Here is a 25,574-nt window from a genome sequence, read left to right on the forward strand (position 1 = left end):
ACAACTATTAAGTGAAAAGGAAGCAGAACTCAAAGATTTGGAAAATTCTCAGCATATCTATACTGTAAAAACAGAGAAATCATGGTCAGAAGAAAACACTAAGGGTGTAGCCAGGTAACTATTTGAAAAGGATGTTAGTATTGATTAGCCATCCCAACAGAAGCTATTCTCTAAAACGATGGAAAAATGACAGTTCAGAGATTATCAGGGCTTTACTTAACGTCACAGACCCAGAGTGCAAGGGTTCTAGGTCAGAGTAGTTTCAAAGGGGTGGGGACACGTCCCCAGTCCAGATAGGTCAGGATACCCCTGTCCAGTGCCTCAGGGGTGGGGCCTACCCAGAGACCTGTGAAATGGGCTGCAACCAGCAAAGCCAGGGGGGGTCTTGCTGCCTCCACCTAGATTTCAAAGGCAGGACTTCCCAGTAGAACCATGGGCACAGGACCCCAGTCAGGACAGCCAAGAGGCCCAGGAATAGAGCAGCAGCATGGGTAAGGCCGTAACAAAAGGCTCCCACTAAAATGCCCAGTGGAGACAGGAAGGTGAGGCTGCCTTTGTGATACCAGACCCGCAGAGCCACCAGTGTATGATTCCAGCCTGGGGGAGGTGCAGGCATGGAACCCCAGTAGAGCCAGAATTGCTGCTTGTAAGAGTCACAAACATACAACTCTCACCCATGAGAGATGTGGATTTGGGACAATAACAGCAGTGGGCCTGGAAGGCAAAGGATTGAGCCATAAAGGATTTTTCTCAAGCTTTAATGTTTCATGTTGCTTGCCCCATTAGGTTTTGCATTTACTTTAAACCTGCCCCTCCTTTTTTCTTTTCTATTTATCCCTTTTAAAATGAGACTGTCCATCCTATGCCTGTCTCAACATTGTATATAATGCACAGGACATGTTTGATTTCACAGGTTCATAGCTAGAGAGCAATTTACCTCAAGATAAATTATGCCTTAAGTGTCACCAAAACCTGACTTATTTAAATGAGACTCTTGACTTTAACATTTAAAGTTAATACTAGAATGAGTTAAAACTATAGGGCTATTGAGATGGAATGGGTACATTCTGAATATGAGAAAAACATAAACTTTAAGGGACCATGGAAAGAATGCTATAAATTGAATATTTGTGTCCTCCTCAAATTTTTATGTTGAAACTGAATCCCCAATGTGATGATATTTGGAGGTGGAGGTTTGGGGAAGTAATTACATCATAAGGGTAGAGCCCTCGTGAATCAGATTAGAACTTTATGAAAAAGGCCCCGGAGAACTCCCTCACCCCTTCTGCCACGTGAGAGCACAGTGAAGAGACGGCCACGTACGAACCAAGAAGCAAGCCCTCTCCAGACTCCAAAACTGCTAGCTTCTTGATCTTAGGCTTCCCAGCCATCACAACTGTGGGAGAAAAATGTTTGTTATGTATAGGCCAACTAGTCTATGGTGTTCCGTTAGAGCAGCTCAAATGGACTACAACTCAGAACAAATATTCAGAACAGTAATGACCAAAAATGTCCTAAAATGAATGCCAGACACCAAAGTTCAGATCCAGAAAGCTCAGAGAACATCAAGCAGGATAAATGGCTAAAATTACAGACATATTCATATCATTTTCAAATTACAGAAAGTCAAAGATAAAGAAAAAAATACTGAAAGAAGCCAGAAGGGGGAAAACACGTTACATATAGAGCAGTAGAGATAAAAATTACATTTGACTTCTCATCATAAAACATGCAGCAAGAAAAGAGTAGAGTGAAATAAAGTGCTAGAGAAACAACACCAACTAAGAATTCTATGTCTTGCAAAATTATCCTTCACATATGTGCATTATAAATTTGTCCAAACTCATGGCGGGTACAATGCAAAGTGTAAACACTAAAATAAACTATAGACTTTGGGTGACAATAATGTGTCAACATTGGTTCATCAGTTGTAATAAATGTAACACTCTTATGGGGGGTGTTGATATTGGAGGAAGCCATGCATGTGGAGAGACAGGGGGTGTATGGAACGTATCTATGCCTTCTGCTCAATGTTGCTATGAATCTAAAACTGCTCCATAAGAATAAAGTCTTTAAAAACATTTTAAAATGTAGCACTCTCTGGAAAAGAAAGATAGACTTCTACATTATTTTAAAGTCATATTTGAAAATAAAAATATTTGGTATGAATAAAAATATTGTGTACTGTGCTGTAACAAAAAGTTCATAAAATATTACTTTTTGCCTGCTATAACACTGAGAAATTGAGCATTAGATTAAAAAATAAAATCTTTACACTGTCATATAAACCTTGACAAAATTGATAAGATTTAATAACTTAAAATTGTTACAATCTGTATTATTTTTATCATTACAAATTGTACTTCATTTTATTGTGCTTCAGAAATACTGCATTTTTTATAACTTGAAGGTCTGTGGCAACCCTGTGTTGGGCAAGTTCACTGGCACCATTTTTCCAAGAGCATGTGCTTACTTCTTATCTCTGCATCATATTTTAATAATTTGTATAATAATTTCTAATTTTTTATTATTGTATCTGTTATGATGCTGTGTGATCAGTGATCTTTGATGTTCTTATTGTAATTAATTTGGGGGCACCATGAATGATGCCATATAAGACAGTGAATTTAATCCATAATTGTTGTGGGTATTCTGACTGACCCACCGAAATGACTATTTCCCTGTCTCTCACCCTCTCACTGGACCTCCCTCCTCATTCCCTGAGACACAGAAAATTTGAAACTAGGCCAACTAACAACCCTACAATGGCTTCTAGGTGTTCAAGTGGAGAGTCACATGTCTTGTCTCTTACTTTAAATTAAAAGCAAGAAATAATCAATCTAGTGAGTAATTCATGTCAAAAGATAAGATAGGTCAAAAGCCAGGCTCCTTGAGCCAGTTAGCCAAATTGTGAATGCAAAGGAAAAATTACTAAAGGAAATTAAAAGTGCTCCTCTAGTGAACACATGAATGATAAGAAAGCAAAACAGCCGTATTGCTGATATGCAGAAAGTTTTGTTGGACTGGACAGACGATCAAACCAGCCAGAACATTCCCTTAGGCCCAAACCTAATCCAGAGCAAGTTCATAACTCACTTCTATTCTACAAAGGCTGAGAGAGGTAGGGAAGCAGCAGCAGAAGAGCTTGCAGCTAGCAGAGCTTGGTTCACGAGATCAAGAAGCTGTCTCCAAAACTTAAAAGCTCAAGGTGAAGAAGCAAGTACTGATGTAGAAGCTGCAGCAAGTTATCCAGAAGATCTAGCTAAGACTATTGATGAAGGTGGCTGCACTAAACAATGAATTTTCAGCACAAATAAAACAACCTTATATTGGAAAAAGATGCCATCTAGGACTTTCTTAGCTCAAGAGAAGAAGTCAATGGCTGGTTTCAAACCTTCAAAGAATAGCCCGACTCTTGTGAGAGGCAAATGCAGCTGGTGACCAAAGTTGAAGCCAATGCTAATTTACCATTATAAAAACCCTAGGGACCCCAAGAATTATACTAAGTCTACTCTGACTATGCTCTATAAATGAAGCAACAAAGCCTGCATGACAGCACATCTGTTTATAGCATGGTTTACTAAATATTTTTAGCCCACTGTTGAGAACTGCTGTTCAGAAAAAAAAAGATTCCTTTAAAAATATTACTGCTCACTGACAATGCACCTAACCACCCAGGAGTGCTGATGAAGATGCACAAGGAAATTAATGTTATTTTCATGCCTGCTAACACAACATCCATTCTGCATCCCATGAATCAAAGAATAATTTTGACTTTTGAGTCTTATTATTTGAGAAATTTCCTAAGGCTATAGCTGACATAGATAGTGATTAATCTGATGGATCCAGGCAAAGTAAATTGAAAACCTTCTGGAAAGGATTCACCATTCTAGGTGCCATTAAGAACATTCGTGATTCATGGGAGGAGGTCAGAATATCCACACTGAGAGGAGTTTGGAAGAGGTTGATTCAACTTTCATGAATGACTTTGAGGGGTTCAAGGCTTCAGTGGAGGAAGTAACTGTAGATATGGTAGAATTAGCAAGAGAACAAGAATATGAAGTGGAGCCTGAATATGAGATTGAATTGCTGCAATCTCAGGATAAAATTTGGATGAGAAGTTGCTTCTTATGAACGGGCCAATGAGATGAAGTCTAACCATGTGAAGATGCTATGAACATTGTTGAAATGACAAAGGATTTAGAATATCATATAAACTTAGTTCATAAAGCAATGACAAGGTTTAAGAGAATTGACTCAAATTTTGAAAGATGTTCTACTGTGGGTAAAATGTTATCATAAAAACTTCATGCTACAGAGAAATCTTTTGTGAAAGAAGAAGTCAACTGATACGGTAAATTTCATTGCCTTATTTTAAGAAATTGCCACAGCCACCCCAGTCTTGATCACTCTGATCACACAGCAGCCATCAATATGAAGGCAAGACTCCTCATCAGCAAAAAGCTTCACTCACTGAAGGCTGAGATGATAGTTAGCAATTTTTAGCAATAAAGTATTTAATTAAGTTATGTAATTTTTAGATAATGGTATTGCACACGTAATAGGCTATAGTAGAGTGTAAACATAACTTGCATATGTACTGAGAAACCAAGAAATATGTGTGACTGGTTTTCTAGCAACATTCACTTTACTGCACTTGTCTGGAACCAAATCCACAATATCTTCAAAGTATGTCTGTATATAATTATTATTCCTGTATTTCTAAATTTCTAAATTGCTTAGTTCTCTGTCTTCACAATTGACCTAAACATATATAATAAAACTCAAAATAATGTAACCATTAATAATGAGATTATGAGAATTCCCATAATATGTAAAGGAGCCACTAAGAAGAGGAAGTATGGTGTTGTGGAAAGAACACAGGCTTTGTAAAGAAAATCCTGGGATGAATACCACTATTTACTCATTCATTCAATCATTCATAGCACCTATTGCCATTATATGTATCTGTTTCATGCAGTATGTGTTAGGCATAAAATTTATAATATATTTAGGGATACAGATATAAAACCTACAATTATATAAACAATTTAATTACAAATTTAAATTTGTAAGTAATTTAAAGTAGGAGTAAAGGGTACTATAAACATCTAAATGTAGGCTCTAGCAATTAAACAGAATAAGGTAGATTTATATTCGCTAGTCTTGAAAATCTTTTGCACTTAAAAGTTTAAATTCACTATTAAGTTAAAAAAACTGCAAGTATGTGCAGTATAATTCAATTTCACTTAAATAATTGCATCAAAATTCCAGCAATATTATATTAAATTCATAAAAATATTGTAGGAATACATTGAATTATTAACAGAAGTTATCTCTGGTATTCCTGTTAAATATATTTATAACAACTTAATTGTTTGCACTGAGCATATAGTACTTTTAGGCTCAAAAAATAAAAATGCATTTTTGAAATAAAATATAGGAACATACAACTTTAACATCAGTCTGGTCCCTGAACATCTGGAAATGCCCAGGAAAAGCTTTTATTAAACCGGTAAAAAAATTAACAAAGAAATCTAATATTCTTAAAAAAAACAGAGAATGTTTTAAAATATTTTAAGTTAATAATTTCTTTCTTGTATAGTAAAAATTCAAGATTTGGTATCCATCATTAAAGATAATTACATTTTTCCACTTAGAAAAGACGGAGAATAAATCCTGCTTTCTCTTAGTTTTCAGAAATATTAAAGAATAAAAAATGATTCAGGCTCTCACAAAATAAAAATACATTCAATATTTATTATAAGCAAACACTGTACTGTGCTATTGGGAAAATGAGAAATGCAAAAATGCATTTTTATTTTTTGAGCATAAACGTAATATATGCTCAGTACAAACAATTAAGTCATTTGCCGTGCAGAATTGGCAGAATGGGGAAAAATTTTTGCAGTCTACCCATCTGACAAAGGGCTGATATCCAGAATTTACAAAGAACTAAAACAGATTTACAAGAAAAAAACAAGCCCATTCAAAAGTGGGTGAAGGATATGAACAGACACTTTACAAAAGAAGACATACACTAGGCCAACAAACATATGAAAAAATGCTCATCATCACTGGTCATTAGAGAAACGCAAATCAAAACTGCATTGAGATAACATCTCATGCCACTTCGAATGGCAATCATTAAAAAATCTAGAGACAACAGATGCTGGCAAGGATGTGGAGAAATAGGAACACTTTTCCACTGTTGGTGGGAGTGTAAATTAGTTCAACCATTGTGGAAGACACTGTGGCGATTCCTTAAGGACCTAGAAATAGAAATTCCATTTGACCCAGCAATCCCATTACTGGGTATATATCCAAAGGATTATAAATCGTTCTATTATAAGGACACATGCACACGAATGTTCACTGCAGCACTGTTTACAATAGCAAAGACCTGGAACCAACCCAAAGGCCCATCGATGATAGACTGGACAGGGAAAATGTGGCACATATACACCATGGAATATTACGCAGCCATCAAAACAATGAGTTTGTGTCCTTTGTAGGGACATGGATGAACCTGGAAACAATCATTCTCAGCAAACTGACACAAGAGCAGAAAATCAAACACTGCATGTTCTCACTCATAGGCGGGGATTGAATAATGAGAACACATGGACACAGGGAGGGGAGCACTACACACTGGGGTCTGTTGTGGGAGGAAATGGGGGAGGGACAGTGGAGGTAGGGAGTTGGGGAGAGACAGCATGGGGAGAAATGCCAGACATAGGTGAAGGGGAGGAAGGCAGCAAATCACACTGCCGTGTGTGTACCTATGCGACAATCTTGCATGTTCTTCACATGCACCCCAAAACCTAAAATGCAATTAAAAAAAACAATTAAGTCATTATAAATATATTTAACAGGAATGCCAGCAATAACTTCTGTTAATAATTCAATGTATTCCTATAATTTTTTCTATGAATTGAATAAAATATTGTTGGAAATTTTTATGAAATTATTTAAGAAATTTATTTACTTAAGATTTAAATAAATAAAATATTAAAATTGATTTAAGGAATTATGCTAAGAGTTTATTAACTTGACAAATATGAGTTGGGTACCTACTCCGTACCAGGTCTCGGGGGATCAGATGCAATGCTCTGAGGATTCAAAAATGAAAAGGACATAGTCCCTGCCTTCAAAATACTTTTGATTTTAGCAATAGAGCAGACATATAAATAGCTTTCTAAATATATTACTGGAAAAAAATCAAATAACCAAGATAATTTTTAGATCTAGAAAACTTTATCAGGCTAGTACATACACACTCTTCTATGGAGTTGTCAGAGCCATACACTTTACAATCAGGGAAACCAAAGAGCTTGAATGGCTTCCCAAGGAAATAGATTGAGCTAGAACGGCAAAACCATAGAAATAGAGAAAAGTCAATTTGGGCTATGGAACAAGAAAAAGGAGAAAGATACATTTTGTTCAAATGACTATCATAAAGTTTGGTAGGTCTTTTGAAATAGTCACTTTCTGGGCTTTATGTAATAATACTGAATCTTGAAACAGTTTAGCTACTGACAATATAAACTTTCTAAGAAAAGTTCATCTTACATCTCAGAACAGTTCTGCTTTTCTCTCTTTGTCAGTTTTTCTAGTGGTGACTGTGGCAATAAAAAAAAAGCCTTAGATCCATAGTGATAAGAGAAAGTGGTTTTCTTTCTTGATAGTCAACATGAGCATTTACATTAAGAGTCCACTAATAAGCATTTACATTAAGAGTCCTCTAATAAGCACTTTCATTAGCAGTGCAATGAAACTCCTTTGTAATGGTGTTGGGAACAGAACTAGATCTCACTGAGACATTCACTCATTCATCCGATCAACATTTTTCTCTCACCTACAATATACCAAATAATTATTGGGCACTGGTGGTAAGAAATTAGGAAGGCATAGTCAAGGCCCTTGAATTTACACAGATGCCTGTTGTATAGGCAACAAATTTCCTATAATCTGGCATTCTATGGTTGCTAAATAGGATTAATCATATTTCATTGATCATATAATCTTCATTTCTTAATCATTTAATAAATATGTATGTTCTTTTTTTTCATTTTTGAGACAGAGTCTCACTCTGTCACTCAAGCTAAAGTGCAGTGGCATGATCTTGGCTCACTGCAACCTCCACCTCCAATAGGTTCAAGCAATTCTCCTGCCTCAGCCTCCAACTAGCTGGGACCACAGGCATGCACCATCACACCTGACTGATTCTTGTATTTTTTAGTAGAGATGATGTTTTGCAGTGTTGGTTAGACTGGTCTTGAACTCCTGACCTCAAGGGATCCATCAACCTTGGCCTCCCAAAGTGCTGGAATTACAGGCTTGAGCCACCGTATCCAGCCTGTGTGTTCCTATGTACCCAGAATTATGCCACACAGAAAACTGTGTTACAACAGACATAGCCTCTCTTCTTAAAAATCATGTAATTTAGCTGAAACAGAGGGAGACAGAAATAGCTTCTGAAATAATTTCCATTCTTCTTTGTTCCCTTCTAAAACACTAATTCTTTTTTTTTTTTTTTTTTTTTTTTGAGACGGAGTTTCGCTCTTGTTACCCAGACTGGAGTGCAATGGCGGGATCTCGGCTCACCGCAACCTCCGCCTCCTGGGTTCAGGCAATTCTCCTGCCTCAGCCTCCCGAGTAGCTGGGATTGGGATTACAGGCACGTGCCACCATGCTCAGCTAATTTTTTGTATTTTTAGTAGAGACGGGGTTTCACCATGTTGACCAGGATGGTCTCGATCTCTCGACCTCGTGATCCACCCGCCTCGGCCTCCCAAAGTGCTGGGATTACAGGCTTGAGCCACCGCGCCCGGCATCTAAAACACTAATTCTTGTGTAGGGAGCAATATGTCCAGCCCAGATAATAAACGATGATTAGTCTAAGCCCATGGTTCCCAAACTCTGTACCCAGCCCCCAAGGGTGCTAAAGTAAACTCACTGGGGGGCTATAATATATTCAAATTTTCAAGGGAAACAGGGACTCAGCTTCTGTCAGACAGCATGCCCACTATTAGCTTGAGGTGATAGTTTCCACAGTTTCCACATTAGACCATGCTAGATTCCTTTAGAAGTATTATGTCATTGAAAAGCTCAGTTTTCAGTGGTTGCTGTGATTAAAAAGCAAGCACTGTCGGACAAGATATAACAGTGGCACCATCCAATCTAAGTCCAAGGTTTGAGAAGTTGTAGAGTGCCCAATAGGTACATATAGCCCAGTAGTAACTGCGGTTATCTAAGAATGAAAAAGGTATTGCTTTTCTTTCAATTAATGTATCCTCGTTCAAATGGTTATTAAATTGTACATGAAACTTTTATGTACTTCTTTTGGTGCCATGAAAAAAATTATTAAGACCTCAAGGGAGCTGTGAACCAAGAAAGTCTGGGAACCTTTGGTCAGAGCCAATCACGTCAATCCTGTTTCCTGCCTCCCCAGCTTCCTTAAATCTAGGGATAACTATATGCTCAATTACAGACTAAGCAGAAATCTGCTGCATAGATTTCATAAGTCTATAGCTACCACAGATAGTGATTCACTTGATGGAATCACTCAGTGGGGCAGGGAGGAGGGTCTGAGAGAGGATTTGCTTTCCTGATAACAGAGAACAATGGCAAAGACTGTTATTTGTCTTTCAGTAGTCCAATTCCTTTAGAATCTTCAAAGTTTCAGTTAAAGGCCATGTATTTCAGCCTCTTTTCCTACTACTTGGGACAGATTGATTAAGCTCTGGCCAAATGAACATGAGCAGAAATGATGCACAGAAATTCTGAGTCATATTCTTAAATGGAGGCATGCCTTTTAAATAATTAGCCTTAAACACACATAGCTAATACTAGCAGAACAGAGATAAACATGTCAGATTGCCTTATTTCTAATCTGCTGCTCTTTTTATATGCTACACTCATTCAGGTCTTGGAAATAGCCTTACTATAATTCTATATTCAATATGCTAATAATAAAAGTTCTCTTTGATATGATGGTATATTATTGATTCAAAATTATACTGGTAGAAATGTACATTGTTATGATGCATAGACCATAGTGTTTTTGTTAAGAAACAAGATTTAGTTAGTGGGTCAATTGAGTTTCTTAACCTGTTTAGCTAAGAACTAACTTGTGATAGGTGTCTTCTTCAAGATGCAGGTCATGCGAGACTTGGACAGTTTCTCTGACTAGGAATTGCAGAAAGGTAGAGTGTCAGCCATAACTTTGTGAATGAGGGTTTCTCTTAGGGTAAGAATATGAAAAACATTGCTTTTTATGCTATACAATATAGAGAGTTCCTGTTTTACTTTACATTTAACAGCTCAAATAAACATGACATACAGAGACATAAAAACATATGAACACTTAAGGACAAACATAAATCATAAGATTATAAAATGGCAAAAGATTTTATAAACAGATTAGCAAGGACTGAGATATCATATCTGAGATAGTTTACTTGGTAACTAAGTTGTTGGCAGCTTTGTAAGAAAAACACTTAAAGGAATTTCAAAATAGAATATATGTTTATTTCTTTAAAACTATGTGACAAAATTTCTTCTACCATCTTCCATGCTCAGATTTATACCACATTATAGAATTATTTAATTCCCTAAAGTACAAAAAAGAATGGCTGAATCTCCAAAGAGTTGATAAACACTGAAGATATTTATAAGGCATGCTTATGCACTCTACTTCAAGCCATCTACAGGACTTGAGAAAGGAATGTTTAGTGTTTGCAAAGCCATAGTCACTGAGCCAGACTTTGTGGTGATCCAGAGATCCTTCCATTTCACAGAACTGTCCTTGATTGCTTCTCCCAACAAAGATTTACAACCTTATCTGTTCACTGTGGCAGTATGAGAGGCACCATATTCTTTCAGTACATATACTACAGCTTCATTGGAGTAGCCACATTTAGGAAGTATGTAAGATAAAAAATAAAGGAAAATGATGATCATTAACATTTTATAAAAGTTACATTTTAAATATTATTTCCCATTAAAATTGGGTCTCATGTCATATGGATGACTTCTTCATGTAGCTAATGTTTTTTTAAACATGAGGTTGAAAGTGAATTTATGCTGAATTTATCTAACAGCTAACTGAAAAAACAGGGGATATCCTGCCTATGTCTGTATAAGGTAACATACAAAGAAAATACAAATGAGATTCAATGAACTCAATGTAGCAGAAAAACAAATGTGTGTTTAAAACAGACACTTCAAGGGAAAAGTACATAGTCTCATTTGTTTACATCATAATCTTAGTGTTTCCTCTCTGAAAATGGCTTTGTATAAGTACATTCATTCTCATAAGTGTGAAGCAATCCCACTGGAATGAAAGGAAGTTCTGAGTGGAGAACTGAAGAGAAATTCAGTAACTGGACTAAATACTAAAGGTACTAAGAAGCTGGAAATCTGACCTACTAAATCCTACCACTCATTTTCTGCTCTTCTATGTTCATTCTCCTTCCAAACCTGTGAATGAACCTAGACATACTAATACTTCCTACATTTTTATTTTTAGTCTCACTCTGTTGCCTAAGCTGGAGTGCGGTGGTGCAATCTTCGCGCACTGCAGCTTCCACCTCCCAGGCTCAAGTAATTTTCCTGCCTCAGCCTTCCGAGTTGCTGGGATTACAGGTGCATGCCACCATGCCTGGCTAATTTTTGTATTTTTTAGTGGAGACGGGGTTTCCCCAGGTTGACCAAACTGGTCTCAAACTCTTGAATTCAGGCCCGCCTCTACCTCCCAAAGTGCTGAGATTACAGGCGTGAGCCACCATGCCGAGCCATACCAACACTTCGTATATTTTGAAAGAGAGAAAGGACTCCAGAATGTTAGCCTCATTCATTAATTCCAAAAATTGTTGTTTTGTAGCATGTAGTTTGCTGTTTGGTTTCGGTGCCTTTCTTTATTCTGCTAAAGTGTGATGTACCCTGTGGCATTCAGCATTCAGTGTCTGTCAAGTGACATGTAAGATGAATTCATGGGGGGGATCCCAAGATGGCCGAATAAGAGGCAGCTCCGGAAAGCAGATCCCAGTGAGAGAGACGCAGAAGCCGAGTGGTCTCCACAATTCCAGATGAGGTACCAGGTTCATTTTGTGCGTCTGGTCAGACAGTAGGTATAAACCAAATAGGGCAAGTTGCGGCAAGATGGGGCACTGCCCCACCCAGAAGGAGCATGCAACCGACTGGAGGACAAGGGGATCTCCCCCTCTGGGACTTCGGTTCAGATACACTGCTCTGCCCAAGCCCTCTACAACCCACAGAACAGGAGATCTTCGCCAGGCTGAAAAGCCTCAGCGAGCTGCCTGAACAGGGCAGAACAGCACCTTCAGCCCCGGGGCTGTCAGCATAGATCTAGGCAGAAGCAGTGGCTGATGCTGAGAAAGCCAAAAAGCCCGTGGGACAGAGCTACCCACTCCCCAGTAAGAAAGGGAATGGAACGCAGGGAAACAGCCTAAATGGCAGACAGGTCGCCCCCGCCACCGCACAAAGCCCAGCTGGCCAAAAAACTCTCACTCCAGGGTCAGGCACCCAGACCATCAGTTAGAGAGCGACGAGGAACACTTCAGCTCCTGCGTGCGGAAGGGAAGCTGCCGTTACAGAAACCAGCCTAATTTTCCTGAGTAAATAAAACACACAGCCCCTCGACTGAATCTGTGGCAGCCCAGCAGCGCCTCCGCAGGCAGACAAAGGAAAGGCTGCCTCCCCAAGCAGCTACCTGAGATCAAAACTATATAAATCCAAGAGATGGGGAGAAACCAGCACAAGAAGAATGAAACGATCAAAAACCAGAATGTCTCTCCCTGACCATGAGTTCATCACTCCTCACCAGCAAAGGGAACAAAGCAAGATGTAGAATGAATTTGATGAATTGACAGAAGCAGGCTTAGGAAGGTGGGTGAGAACAAACTTCTTTGAGTTAAAGAACATGTTCTATCCCAATGCAAAGAAACTAAACACCTTCAAAAAAGGTTAGATGAAATGCTAACTAGAAGAACCAGCTTAGAGAAGTACATAAACGACTTGATGGAGTTGAAAAACACAGCACAAGAACTTCATGAAGCATACACAAGTTTCACTAGCCAAATAGACCTAGCAGAAGAAAGTATATCAGAGATTGAAGATCATATCAATGAAATAAAATGAGAAGGCAAGAAAAGAGAACAAAGAGTGAAAAGAAATGATCCAAGCCTTCAAAAAATACAGGATTACGTGAAAAGACCTAATTTATGCCTGATCAGTGTATCAGAAGATGACAGGGAGAATGAATCCAAGCTGGAAAACACTCTTCAGGATATTATCCAGGAGAACTTCCCCAACCTAGCAAGGCAGGCCAACATTCAAACACAGGAAATACAGAGAACACCACAAAGATACTCCTCTAGAAGAGCAACCCCAAGGCACATAGTCATCAGGCTCACCAGAGTTGTAATGAAGGAAAAAATGCTAAGGGCAGCCAGACAGAAAGGTTGGGTCACCCACAAAGGGAAGTATATCAGATCGCAGAGGATCTCTCAGCAGACCAGAAGAGAATGGGGACCAATATTCAACATTCTTAAAGAAAAGAACTTTCAACCTAAAATTTCATATCCAGCCAAACTTAACTTCATAAACGAAGGAGAAATGAAATCCTTTATGGAAAAGCAATTGATGAGGGATTTTGTCACTACCAGACCTGCCCTGCAAGAGCTCCTAAAGGAAGCACTAAACACAGAAAGGAAAAACCAGTACTAGCCACTGCAAAAAAGAACCAAATGGTAAAGACCAATGATGCAATGAAGAAATTAAGTCAACCAAAGGGTAAAACAACCAACCAGTAATAAAATGGCAGGATCAAATTCACACATAATAATATTAACATTAAACATAAATGGACTAAATGCCCCAATCAAAAGACACAGACTGGCAAATTGGATAAAAAGCCAAGAACCATTGGTGTGCTATATTCAGGAAACCCATCTCATGTGCAAAGACACACATAGACTCAAAATAAAGGAATGGAAGAAGATTTATCAAGCAAATGGAGAGCAAAAAAAGCAGGGGTGGCAATCCTAGTCTCTGATAAAATGGACTTTAAACCAACAAAAATCAAAAGAGACCAAGAAGGGCATTACATAATAGTAAAAGGATCAATAAAACAAGAAGAGCTAACTATCCTAAATATATACATACCCAATACAGGAGCACCTAGATATATAATGCAAGTCCTTAATGACCTACAAAGAGACTTAGACTCCCGAACAATAATAATGGGAGACTTTAACACTCCACTCTCAATATTAGACAGATCAAAGAGACAGAAAATCAACAAGGAAATCCAGGACTTGAATGCAGATCTGGACGAAGCGAACTTAATAGACATTTACAGAACTCTTAACCCCAAATTCACAGAATATATGTTCTTCTCAGCACCACATCGCACTTACTCTAAAATCAACCACATAATTGGAAGTAAGTCACTCCTCAGCAAATGCAGAAGAATGGGAATCATAACAAACAGTCTCTCAGACCACACTGCAATCAAATTAGAATTCAGGTTTAAGAAACTAACTCAAAACCGCACAACTTCATGGAAAATGAACAACTGGCTCCTTAATGTAGACTGGATAAATAATAAAATGAAGGCAGAAATAAATATCTTCTTTGAATCCAATGAGAATGAAGACACAACATACCAGAATCTCTGGGACACATTCGAAGCAGTGTCTAGAGGGAAATCCATAGCAATAAATGCCCACGTGAGGAGCAAGGAAAAGTCTAAAATCGACACCCTGTCATCAAAATTGAAAGAGCCAGAGGAGCAAGATAAAAAAACTCAAAATCTAGCAGAAGACAAGAAATAACTAAGATAAGCACAGAACTGAAGGAAACAGAGACACAAAAAACCCTTCAAAAAAATCAACAAATCGAGGATCTGGTTTTGAAAAGATCAACAAAACAGATGGGCTGCTAGCCAGACTAATAAAAAAGAAAAGAGAGAAGAATCAAATAGATGCAATAAAAAATGATAAAGGGGACATCACCACCAATTCCACGGAAATACAAACCACCATCAGAGATTACTACAAACAACTCTATGCACACAAACCAGTAGATCTGGAGGAAATGGATAAATTTCTCAACACTTGCACTCTTCCAAGACTAAACCAGGAGGAAATTCAATCCCTGAAGAGACCAATAACAAGGGCTGAAGTTAAGGCAGCAATTAATAGCCTACCAACTAAAAAAAAGCCCAGGTCCAGAAGGGTTTACAGCTGAATTCTACCAGACTTACAAAGAGGAGCTAGTACCATTCCTTCTGAAACTATTCCAAAAAATACAAAAAGAGGGAATCCTCCCCAACTCATTTTATGAGACCAACATCATCCAAATATGAAAATCAGGTAGGAATGCAAATTAAAAAAGAAAACTTCAGGCCAATATCTGTGATGAACATTGACGCAAAAATCTTCAATAAAATACTGGCAAACACAATGCAACAGCACATCAAAAAGCTTATTCATCATGATCAAGTAGGCTTCATCCAGGGATGCAAGGATGGTTCAACATATGCAAGTCTATAAATGTAATACATCACACAAACAGAACAAAAGACAAAAACCACATGATTATCTCAATAGATGCAGAAAAGGTCTTCAACAAAATTCAACAGCCCTTTATGCTAAAAACTCTCAATAAACTAGGCATCAATGGTACATATCACAGAATAATAAAAGCTATTTATGACAAACCCACAGCCAATATCATACTGAATGTGCAAAAACTGGAAGTATTCCCTTTGAAACCTGACACAAGACAAGGATGACCTCTCTCACCACTCTATTCAATATAGTATTGGAAGTTCTAGCCAGGGCAATCAGGCAAGAGAAAGAAATAAAGGGTATTCAAATAGGAAGAGAAGAAGTCAAATTGTCTCTATTGGCAGATGACATGATTGTATATTAGAAGACCCCATCGTTTCAGCCCAAAATCTCCTGAAACTGATAAGCAACTTCAGCAAAGTCTCAGGATACAAAATCAATGTGCAGAAATCACAAGCATTTCTATACACCAATAACAGACAAACAGAGAGCCAAATCAAAAGTGAACTTTCATTCACAATTGCTACAAAGAGAATAAAATAACTAGGAATACAACTAACAAAGGATGTAAAGGACCTCTTCAAGGAGAACTACAAACCACTGCTCAATGAAATAAGAAAGGACACAAACAGATGTAAAAACATCCCATGCTCATGGGTGGGAAGAATCAACAACGTGAAAATGGCCATACTCCCCAAAGTAATTTACAGATTCAACGCTATCCCCATCAAGCTACCAATGACCTTCTTCACAGAACTGGAAAAAAACACTTTAAACTTCATATGGAACCAAAAGAGAGCCCGAATAGCCAAAACAATCCCAAGCAAAAATAACAAAGCCAGAGGCATCATACTGCCGGATTCAAATTATGCTATAAGACTACAGTAATCAAAACAGCATGGTACTGGTACCAAAACAGAGACATAGACCAATGGAACAGAACAGAGGCCTCAGACACAACACCACACATTTACAATCATCTGATCTTTGACAAATCTGACAAAAACAAGCAATGGGGAAAGGATTCCCTGTTTAATAAATGTTGTTGGGAAAACTGGCTAGCCATGTGCAGAAAGCAGAAACTGGATCCCTTCCTGATGACTTACACTAAAATTAACTCCAGATGGATTAAAGATTTAACTATAAGACCTAACACCATAAAAACCCTAGAAGAGAACCTAGACAAAACCATTCAGGACATAGGCATAGGCAAGGACTTCATGGCTAAAACACCAAAAGCAATGGCAACAAAAGCCAAAATAGAAAAATTGGATCTAATTAATTTTTGCAATCTGCCCATCTGACAAAGGGCTAATATCCAGAATCCACAAAGCACTAAAACAGATTTACAAGAATAAAACAAACAAACCCATTCAAAAGTGGGCAAAGGATATGAACAGATACTTTTCAAAAGAAGACATATATGAGGCCAACAAACATATGAAAAAATGCTCATCATCACTGGTCATTAGAGAAATGCAAATCAAAACCACATTGAGATACCTACCATTTCACACCAATTAGAATGGCAATCATGAAAAAATCTGGAGACAACAGATGCTGGAGAGGATGTGGAGAAACAGGAACATTTTTTACACTGTTTGTGGGAGTTCAACCATTGTGGAAGACAGTGTGGTGATTCCTCAAGGATCTAGAAATAGAAATACCATTTGACCCAGCAACTCCATTACTGGGTATATACCCAAAGAATTATAAATTGTTCTATTATAAAGACACATGCACATGTATGTTCACTGAGGCACTGTTTACAATAGCAAAGACCTGGAACCAACCCAAATGTCCATCATTGATCGACTGGATAAAGAAAATGTGGCATATACACACCATGGAATACTATGCAGCCATAAAAACAGTGAGTTCGTTTCCTTCATAGAGATGTGGATGAATCTGGAAACCATCATTCTCAGCAAACTGACACAAGAACAGAAGACCAAATACTGTATGTTAATCACTCATAGGTGGGTGTTGAACAATTAGAACACACAGACACAGGGAGGGGAGTATCACATACTGCGGTCGGTGGGGGTGGCTAGGGGAGGGACAGTGGGGGTGGGGAGGGTAGGTTGGGATAATGAGGGGAGAAATATCAGATATAGGTTATTGGGGAATGAAGGCAACAAATCACCTTGCCATGTATGTTCCTATGCAACAATCCTGCGTGATCTGCACATGTACCCCAGAACCTAAATTACAATTTAAAAAATGAATTCATAAATAAGCTCTGACCAAAGGTCAAAGAAATAAGAATAGCAACAAAGACTTCTTTCTTTGTAAAAGCTTACCCATATTAACAATAATATAATTGTTATCCCATAATAAACATCAAGGGAAATTATAATTTAGTATAAAAAATAAGATAATTATATAAACAACTATAAAATATGATAGAATATAGGAAGCGAGAAAGTATTACAAGATTTAATGAGAAATGGGATGTAGGGCTCACTGATTAAAAGGTTCTACCCTTCTAGCTGGCTAGGTCGACTTTATCACCATCCTGTTCCTCAAATTTAGCAGGGTTTCTAAGCACTCTGTTTCTCTAGTTTCTCCCTCTTTTTATTTATCCTTGTCCCTTACTTTAGTTCCAGTACATCTTCAAGCCTATGGGTCATCAATTTCTCTTTTGCTAATATCTCAATTTCCTCATCCCATTATTCATGTCACATAGCATCTGGCTTTCCACAGTGGCCTTCTCTCAGTTCTTCAAATATTCCTTGTTCACTCCCATCTCAGGGCCTTTGCCTATGTTGGTCCTTCTACCTAGAACACTCTTTTATGTCCTTGCATTCCCTTAATCCACTCCCACTTCACCTAGCCCATCTTCCTTCATTCTTCAGATCTCTGTGTAAGCCTCATATCAGGAAAGCCATTCTTGACCCCCAATCTAAGGTGTAGCCTTCTGAAAACCCTGCATGGACCCCTGGAAAATGCATGAGACTTGTAATTAGTTACCAATTCCACTTTTGTGTTAGATTATTATCTCCTTTAGGGTAGGTAATAATTCTGTCATAGTCATTGCTAAATCCCCAGCACTAGTTTATCACTTGATATACATTCAGCATTTGATAAATGAAACAATGAAAGGAGAGGGAGACCCCACACATTCAGCTGGGATGATCAAGGAAGAATTTATGGGAAAGGCCTGTGAGATAGGCCTTGGGAAATGTACACAATAGTGACAAGCAGTGGGAATAATTCGTGTTGAGGCCTGGAGACAAGCGAGTCAGTGGGTGCTCAGGGAAGAGTAGGAAGTTCACTCTGGCTGTAAAGGATGAACCATAAAGAAGAGTAAGGGAAAAGATTAGGCTGGAAAAGAAGGTGAGCATAATATGGAAAGGCAGGCCTGTTTTACAAGTCGACATTTAATTTTGTAGTTGATGCAGAGACAGTGAAGGAATACAGTTCACAGCCCAAACAAAAGAGGAAAGAGAATGTATATAGAAAACTTATTATTGAACTCATAGTGATACTGCAGGCAAGAAAAAAATGGCAAAAGCCTAAAACGGACTGCTGACTGCATGAAATAAATAGAAAAGAAAAGAAGTGATAGAAAGAATTACATGTTTAAGATGGATCGCATAGAGAAAGATTAAAATATTTAACTAAAATATTTGTGGGGAGACAGGAAAAGGGATAAACCAGCATGCCTCTTGAAGTTCCTGTGAGAGTAACTAGAAAGAATGGAATAATCTAGATGTATATACAGTGAGGGGAAGGAAATAATCAGTTTCTTTTGAAATAGTATTAAGCTAGATTCTTAACATTTCATCTATAATATAGTATTATTGGGGGTAAACACTGCAAATCAGTGGCTGAAGATCAATTCAGTATTTCTGCTCTAATGAGATTTTATATTTACATTTCTGGTAATTTCCTTAGTCTGTTCACATGCTTGTATACTATAAAAGTATGTTTAAAAAAAAAAAAGACTGCTTCAAGCCATGAATAAACAAAGTGTTACTCTCCTGGAGAAATAACTGTACAGAAAATTTAAGGCAATAATTAAGAACTCACTTGACCCCCTCCTCTAACTTAAAAGTATTTTTATATTAAAATAAACAGAAATGCATTATGGAAGAGAATGCAAAATTCACATGGATTTTTAGATAACACTCTCAAATTCCAAGAAATGTACTTGGCAAACTGCTTTAGCATCTACCTTCCTTGCTCCAATCTCCTACCCTTCAGTTCAAGTTTATTTTGCTAAGTAAATCATCTAAATAGCCTGTCCACATCTACATTGCTAGCTAGTGGCAGAGCAAAAAATTTAAACCAGATCTCTCTAGAGCCCGTACTCTAAACCTCTACAGTATACACTATCCAAGGCGGGACCCTCCCACATGACCAGAAACATATGAAAAAATGCTCATCATCACTCGTCATTAGATAAATACAAATCAAAACCACATTTAGATACCATCTCATGCCAGATAGAATGGCAATCATTAAAAAATATAAAGACAACAGATGCTGGAGAGGATGTAGAAAAATAGGAACACTCTTACACAGTTGGTAGGAGTGTTAATTAGTTCAACCATTGTGGAAGATAGTGTGGTGATTCCTCAAGGATCTAGAAATAGAAATTCCATTTGACCCAGCAATTCCATTACTGGGTATATACCCAAAGAACTATAAATCATTCTATTATAAAGACACATGCACACGTATGTTCATTGCAGCCCTGTGTGCAATAGCAAAGATCTGGTACCAATCCAAATGCCCATCAATGACAGACTGGACAAAAAAAGTGTGGCACATATGCACACCATGGAATACTATGCAGTCATAAAAAATGATGAGTTTGTGTCCTTTGTATGGACTTGAATGAATCTGGAAACCATCATTCTCAGCAAACAGACACAAGAACAGAAAACGAAACACTGCATGTTCTTACTCATAGGCAGGTGTTGAACAATGAGAACACGTGGACTCAGGGAAAGGAGCATCACACATTGGGGGCAGATGGGGGGCCAGGGGAGGGACAGTGGGGGTTGGGGAGGGTGGGGAGGGATAAAATGGAGAGAAATGCCAGATACAGTCAAATGGAGAATAGAGGCAGCAGACCACCTGGTTATGTATGCACCTATGCAACAACCCTGCATGACCTGCATATGTACCCCAGAACCTAAAGTAAAATTTAAAAAATACACTATCCAATAATTTAATAGTCTTTTAATTTTAGTCAATATTATATTTAGCATTACTTACCAAGTATATGACAACATAAGGCCAAATGCACGCAGCAGGTATTTTTCAATAATGAGTTTGCAGGGGCTCCAAGAATGCAACCAAAGCAAATGATTTTTCAGTGTTTGAGAGGGTGAAGATGGGATTATCGCAGAGAGAGAAAAAGGTAAGTGTGGTGTTTCCTTGGTTCACTACTCACAAATTAGATGGTTAGGTTAAACTTTCTTTTAAAACACCAGCCATCCTCCAAACTTTTAAAACACAGAGAGCCTACATCATCTTCCTGTTCAAACACTTGAAAGCACAGTCTAGAAAGTCCTTCACAATCGGGTTCTAAACTACCCTCCAGCAACTAATCCCCATAGAATCTCAGCTCCAAATACATCAGACTATTCATTAATTAATTAGTTAGTTAATACAATTAAAAGTCTTCCTGAAAAGGCAACCTTAAGGTAGAGACTTCAGGATAAGACAGAGTTGTTCAGATTGAAGGAATCAAACAGGGTTGGGAGGAAGAGAATTCCATGCAAGAACATGCAGAAACAACATCCCATAGGAAGAAAGAGCCAGGCCACTGACGAAAGTTCATTCAGGGAAGATGGCAGATTCCTTTTAGGGAAATGGGAAATCAGCAAAGGGTTAAGAAAGGAGCGACATGCTCAGATCAGGTCTGCACTTAAGAAAGGTCACTCTAGATACCACTTGCAAATCATATTAACACACTTTTTATAGCACCACTGCTACTTCCAGATGCATGCCCTCCACTGACTTTTACAGGTAAATGTAGAAACTGATTAAGGGATTTACCCAAGAAAACTAGTTTTGCACTCTCAGATTTCAAAATACAGCAATGAAAAATACAAAGGCTTTCCTCTTAAAAGTCTTGGGGTGCATGTTAGGATATTCTTTAGAGTTTAGTAACCATAAGAAGCAAATTACTTTAGAGTACTCCCTTTCAAAAATGTTGCTTAATGCATGAAATGTGATATTACAGCATTACTGAATCACTTTATAATCTTTTAAAAAATGTACTTATTTAAATACAGAAATATGATCAATGAATACAGAATCACCAGGAGAACTTACTAGAGTTTTCATAATGGTCTCTTGGCTCTTCTGCTGATATTGGCACCAAAGAAATTAGGTTATAACTATTGTTTCTTTTTGTGGCTGAAGAGACATTTCCAAGTACAGAATGAATGGAGTTCATTCAGAGGCATTGCAAATGGGCTGTGGCCCCTTTTTTTATGCATAATAGGCCCACCAAGTATATTTAGGACAAAACCAAGTTTTACTTTTAACTAGCTGACAAGGTCTTCCACATTTTAAAGGAGCTCTACATGCTAGATTTACTTAGGCTTATCTGTTCTTTCATCACAATTTCTATAGAAGAATATTAAGGATGCCAGAAAGTCACTCATTTAGGGAAGACAGTTTTTTTTTTAAATAACAAGATAAATCATATGTTGCTTAAAACCTAAATTACAGAGGACATAGGAATTTCCAGTAGACTAAACTTGTCACAATGACATGAAACAATAATATTTGAGAAAAGAGAAAAAAAGAGCTTAGTGGAGAAGCAAGTCACTGGGAGAGGGAAAAAGCTTAAAAGTCCTGTGTATTTAAATAAAACTAAAGTTCTGTTGTTACAGCCACATCTGAAAACATTAGAGTTTAGCGTACTTTTTTAAAACTTTTTTTTAAAGGCAAAACATACAACAGTTCAGAGACGAAGTGTTTGTAACCCACTTCCTCCACACCCTCTTGATACTTAACATTGATACTTTGTGTGGTCTTTGGTTTATGCAGTATCCTGTCTCATTATGACTGGACTATTATGAATCAAGTAACTGTCCCTGGGTGTGGTGGCAGGCGCCTGCAGTCTCAGCTACTCGGGAGGCTGGAGCTGGAAAATCCCTTGAGCACAGGGGATCAAATCCAGTCTGGACAACATAGTGAGAACCCCGTCTCTAGGAAACAAACAAATGACAACGAAAAAACCCAGACACAAACACACAAAATAATCCAGCATCAAATAACAGTCATCAACAATACAATATCCAACTGTAGTTCCTCTCTCCTTTTTTTTTTTTTAAATGCACAGAGCAACCTTCTGAAGGTACCAAATTTATAGAATGGCAAAGTAACAGAGAAGTAAACTGTAACCTAATGCTATGGCTTCAGAATAACATAGTGAAGAGATTGTCAACATGAAAGGAATTTAAATTAGTTGCCCTTAAGTTCAACGTTTAAAAGTTCTGTAGTATTTTTTTCCTACTTTAGCAAAGGAACTAATATATTCCTAGATTGGTTGAGGGGGTGTATCTCTCCTTCTCAAATGTGCAGGTTGGACTACAAAGAAGACACAGTAACCCAATGAAAATAGTAGAAGCAAGACAGGTTCTTGGCATCTGCTTATGCTGCAGCCTGTATTTCTGCCTACACTGGCTCAGGCCAAACAGTGCAGCATCCAGTGGACGACTGAGGGACCTGTGTCCTCCACACTTCGCTCACCAGCAGGGGGTCATTAATACTCCTTCACATTGGGTACTTTTGAAGCACCTGATAGAAGCTCTTCTTAATGGAAATATTGAGGATTAAAGAACAATTCTGAGACTGAATCATTCTGTAGAGAAAAAAAATCACAACTGTCTAAGTCAGGGGAAACCATCTCTGACAGAAGTTCTGCTCAAAGAGAAGACAGCTCCTCTTTTCTACATGCTTCTCAAGGGCTAAAGGCTGCAGAGAGACATTGCTAATTAATTCCTTCATGTTTTAATTAAGCAAATATTTATCAAACATATTGAGAGTCATATTTTATTACATAAGTATTGCATAATTACTGTGCATGTATTCTAAGAATTTTATTATATAATAATATATACTGTAGAAATAATGGCAGTAGTACCTCACTGGGTTGTGGAAAGTATCTAACTCACTTGAGTTGTGAGATAATAAACATAAAGTGCTCATAAACCATAATCCTGGTGCATTGCAATTGCTCAGTAAATGGTCATTCATATTATTGCTGTTATGGAAGCTGCTCTAAAGCTTTATTTCTTGGTCCTCATAGAAAGTGCCTTTAATGGAGGTATCAAAGGCTAAGTAATAATGCTGACATTTGAATAGGATCTAAAAAAAACAGAGAAATTTTTGACTCAAAGGGATTTATAAGGTTTTGAACCACCCTAAAACTTAATATTTCTTGTATGCTGACAAATTACTCAAATTTGTGAAGAGACTTGCACTTTCAAGAATTTAGGCTTTGATGTTGAATTAGGAAATTTGAATCCTCACTCCATTCCTTATTCTTCCTATACTTTAGCTCTCTTATGTGTAAAATGAGACTAATAATTCTACCTATAACTCAGAGTTTTTGAGAGAACAACATACGTAAATGCCTATAACAGTGCTTGGTACTTTGTAAGTGCTGGGTATATCTCAAATCACTACCATCATTATTACCAAATGGCAGAACTGACAAATGGGATTTGTGTCTTCTTGCCTGAGATTATCTTTGACTTTTCTATACTCTTTGATGTCTAAAATAATTTTGATCCCTATTATTCTACAGCTAAATATTCCAACATGAGGCAATTACTATCCTTCCTGTTTATAAATTGGAAGGATATCTTACAACACAATATTGCAAGGAAAATAACCACACGTTGGTAGGTTCAAGGAAAAGAAGAGGAGAAATCATTAGGAAGTGAAGCCACCTTGTCCATCTTAGGGGATGCTCACTCCTGTCTTTTATTTTGCTTCTCTCTATCAGCTCTCAGTTTTCCCTGTTTCTCCATAGCACCTCCAGTCTTAGTTTACATGACATTGAAGCCAAAAGTCAGTCATTACATTTGTTTGTTTGTTTTTTGGGTCTCTAAATTTACATTCTTGAGAGACTCCTGGTGAGTCAGTTTGCCCTCAGATAGATTGCTATGTGAGAAACACTTGTTTCCATTTGTCTACCACTCTCCCTGAATCCTCTTAACTCCAATTTTTTTATTTTTAAAAAAAGGAATCACTTGTTTCCTGAATGCAGCGTTAGATTATTGAATCAAGTTGGCTTACACAGATCCTTAGAATTTGAGTCTTAAGTGGAGGTGCCTTGGGGTGCTCTGGGTCAAAGGGTTCATGAGTTCTCAATGCTTGAGTCCTCAGAATTGTCCTGGTTTCTAACCTCCTGAAGCTTGTTTGTTCAGTGATAACCTTCCATCCTGTGAGCTACTCTAATAATTCTTGTGTTTAAGATGGTCTCTGTTGCATACACACTTTTCTGCTTCTTACAACGAAAAAAACCCTAGGTGGCTGAGTTCACTTGGGAGAATGTAATCAGCTATGGTCAACTACAGGCTTATGCAAGACAAATTAATCTGGAGGAGATGTCAAGGGTGGTAAGTAATGTGATATATCCATAACAGGGGGAAATGGTGTTTATAAGAAAAGAATCAGTCTTGTGTCTACATATACTACAGTCCTAGCAGAGTATAACAAACCCCATTTAATTAAATTCCATTTAAGTCAATAGGCATTACGATCAGGCATTCACTAGATAAGCATTTGGGGAATATTTAGATGGGTAAGACTAAAATTTTGCTCTCAAGTAATGGCTAGTCAGGGGGAAGACTATATGTCACATATAAGTGCAATACAAGGCAAGACATGCTGACCGCTGTGATAAGATAAAATAAAACCTTAAAGGAAAGAACAATTAATTTGGGCTATGGCATTAGCCAAACAGATCAGCCTGTTAAAAGATTCAAATAGCAT

The 25,574-nt window shown here is 37.7% G+C and overlaps 1 protein-coding gene across 5 annotated transcripts in view; it reads right to left on the reverse strand.

Moving 5' to 3' along the window:
* LOC120360515 (sphingosine 1-phosphate receptor 1) overlaps positions 1 to 25,574 on the reverse strand; it is a 203,912-nt gene that overhangs the window by 142,659 nt on the left and 35,679 nt on the right. Inside the window, exon 1 of one of the 5 annotated variants that reach the window (XM_074381342.1) lies at positions 17,107 to 17,225. The exons of the other annotated variants lie outside the window; for them this stretch is intronic. The gene's annotated coding sequence lies outside the window, so the exon portion shown is untranslated. Of the gene's footprint in view, positions 1 to 17,106; positions 17,226 to 25,574 lie in introns of those variants that run through there. 5 annotated transcript variants of the gene reach the window in all.

This window comes from Saimiri boliviensis, chromosome 11 (genome assembly GCF_048565385.1).
Source record: "Saimiri boliviensis isolate mSaiBol1 chromosome 11, mSaiBol1.pri, whole genome shotgun sequence".
NCBI lineage: Eukaryota > Metazoa > Chordata > Mammalia > Primates > Cebidae > Saimiri > Saimiri boliviensis.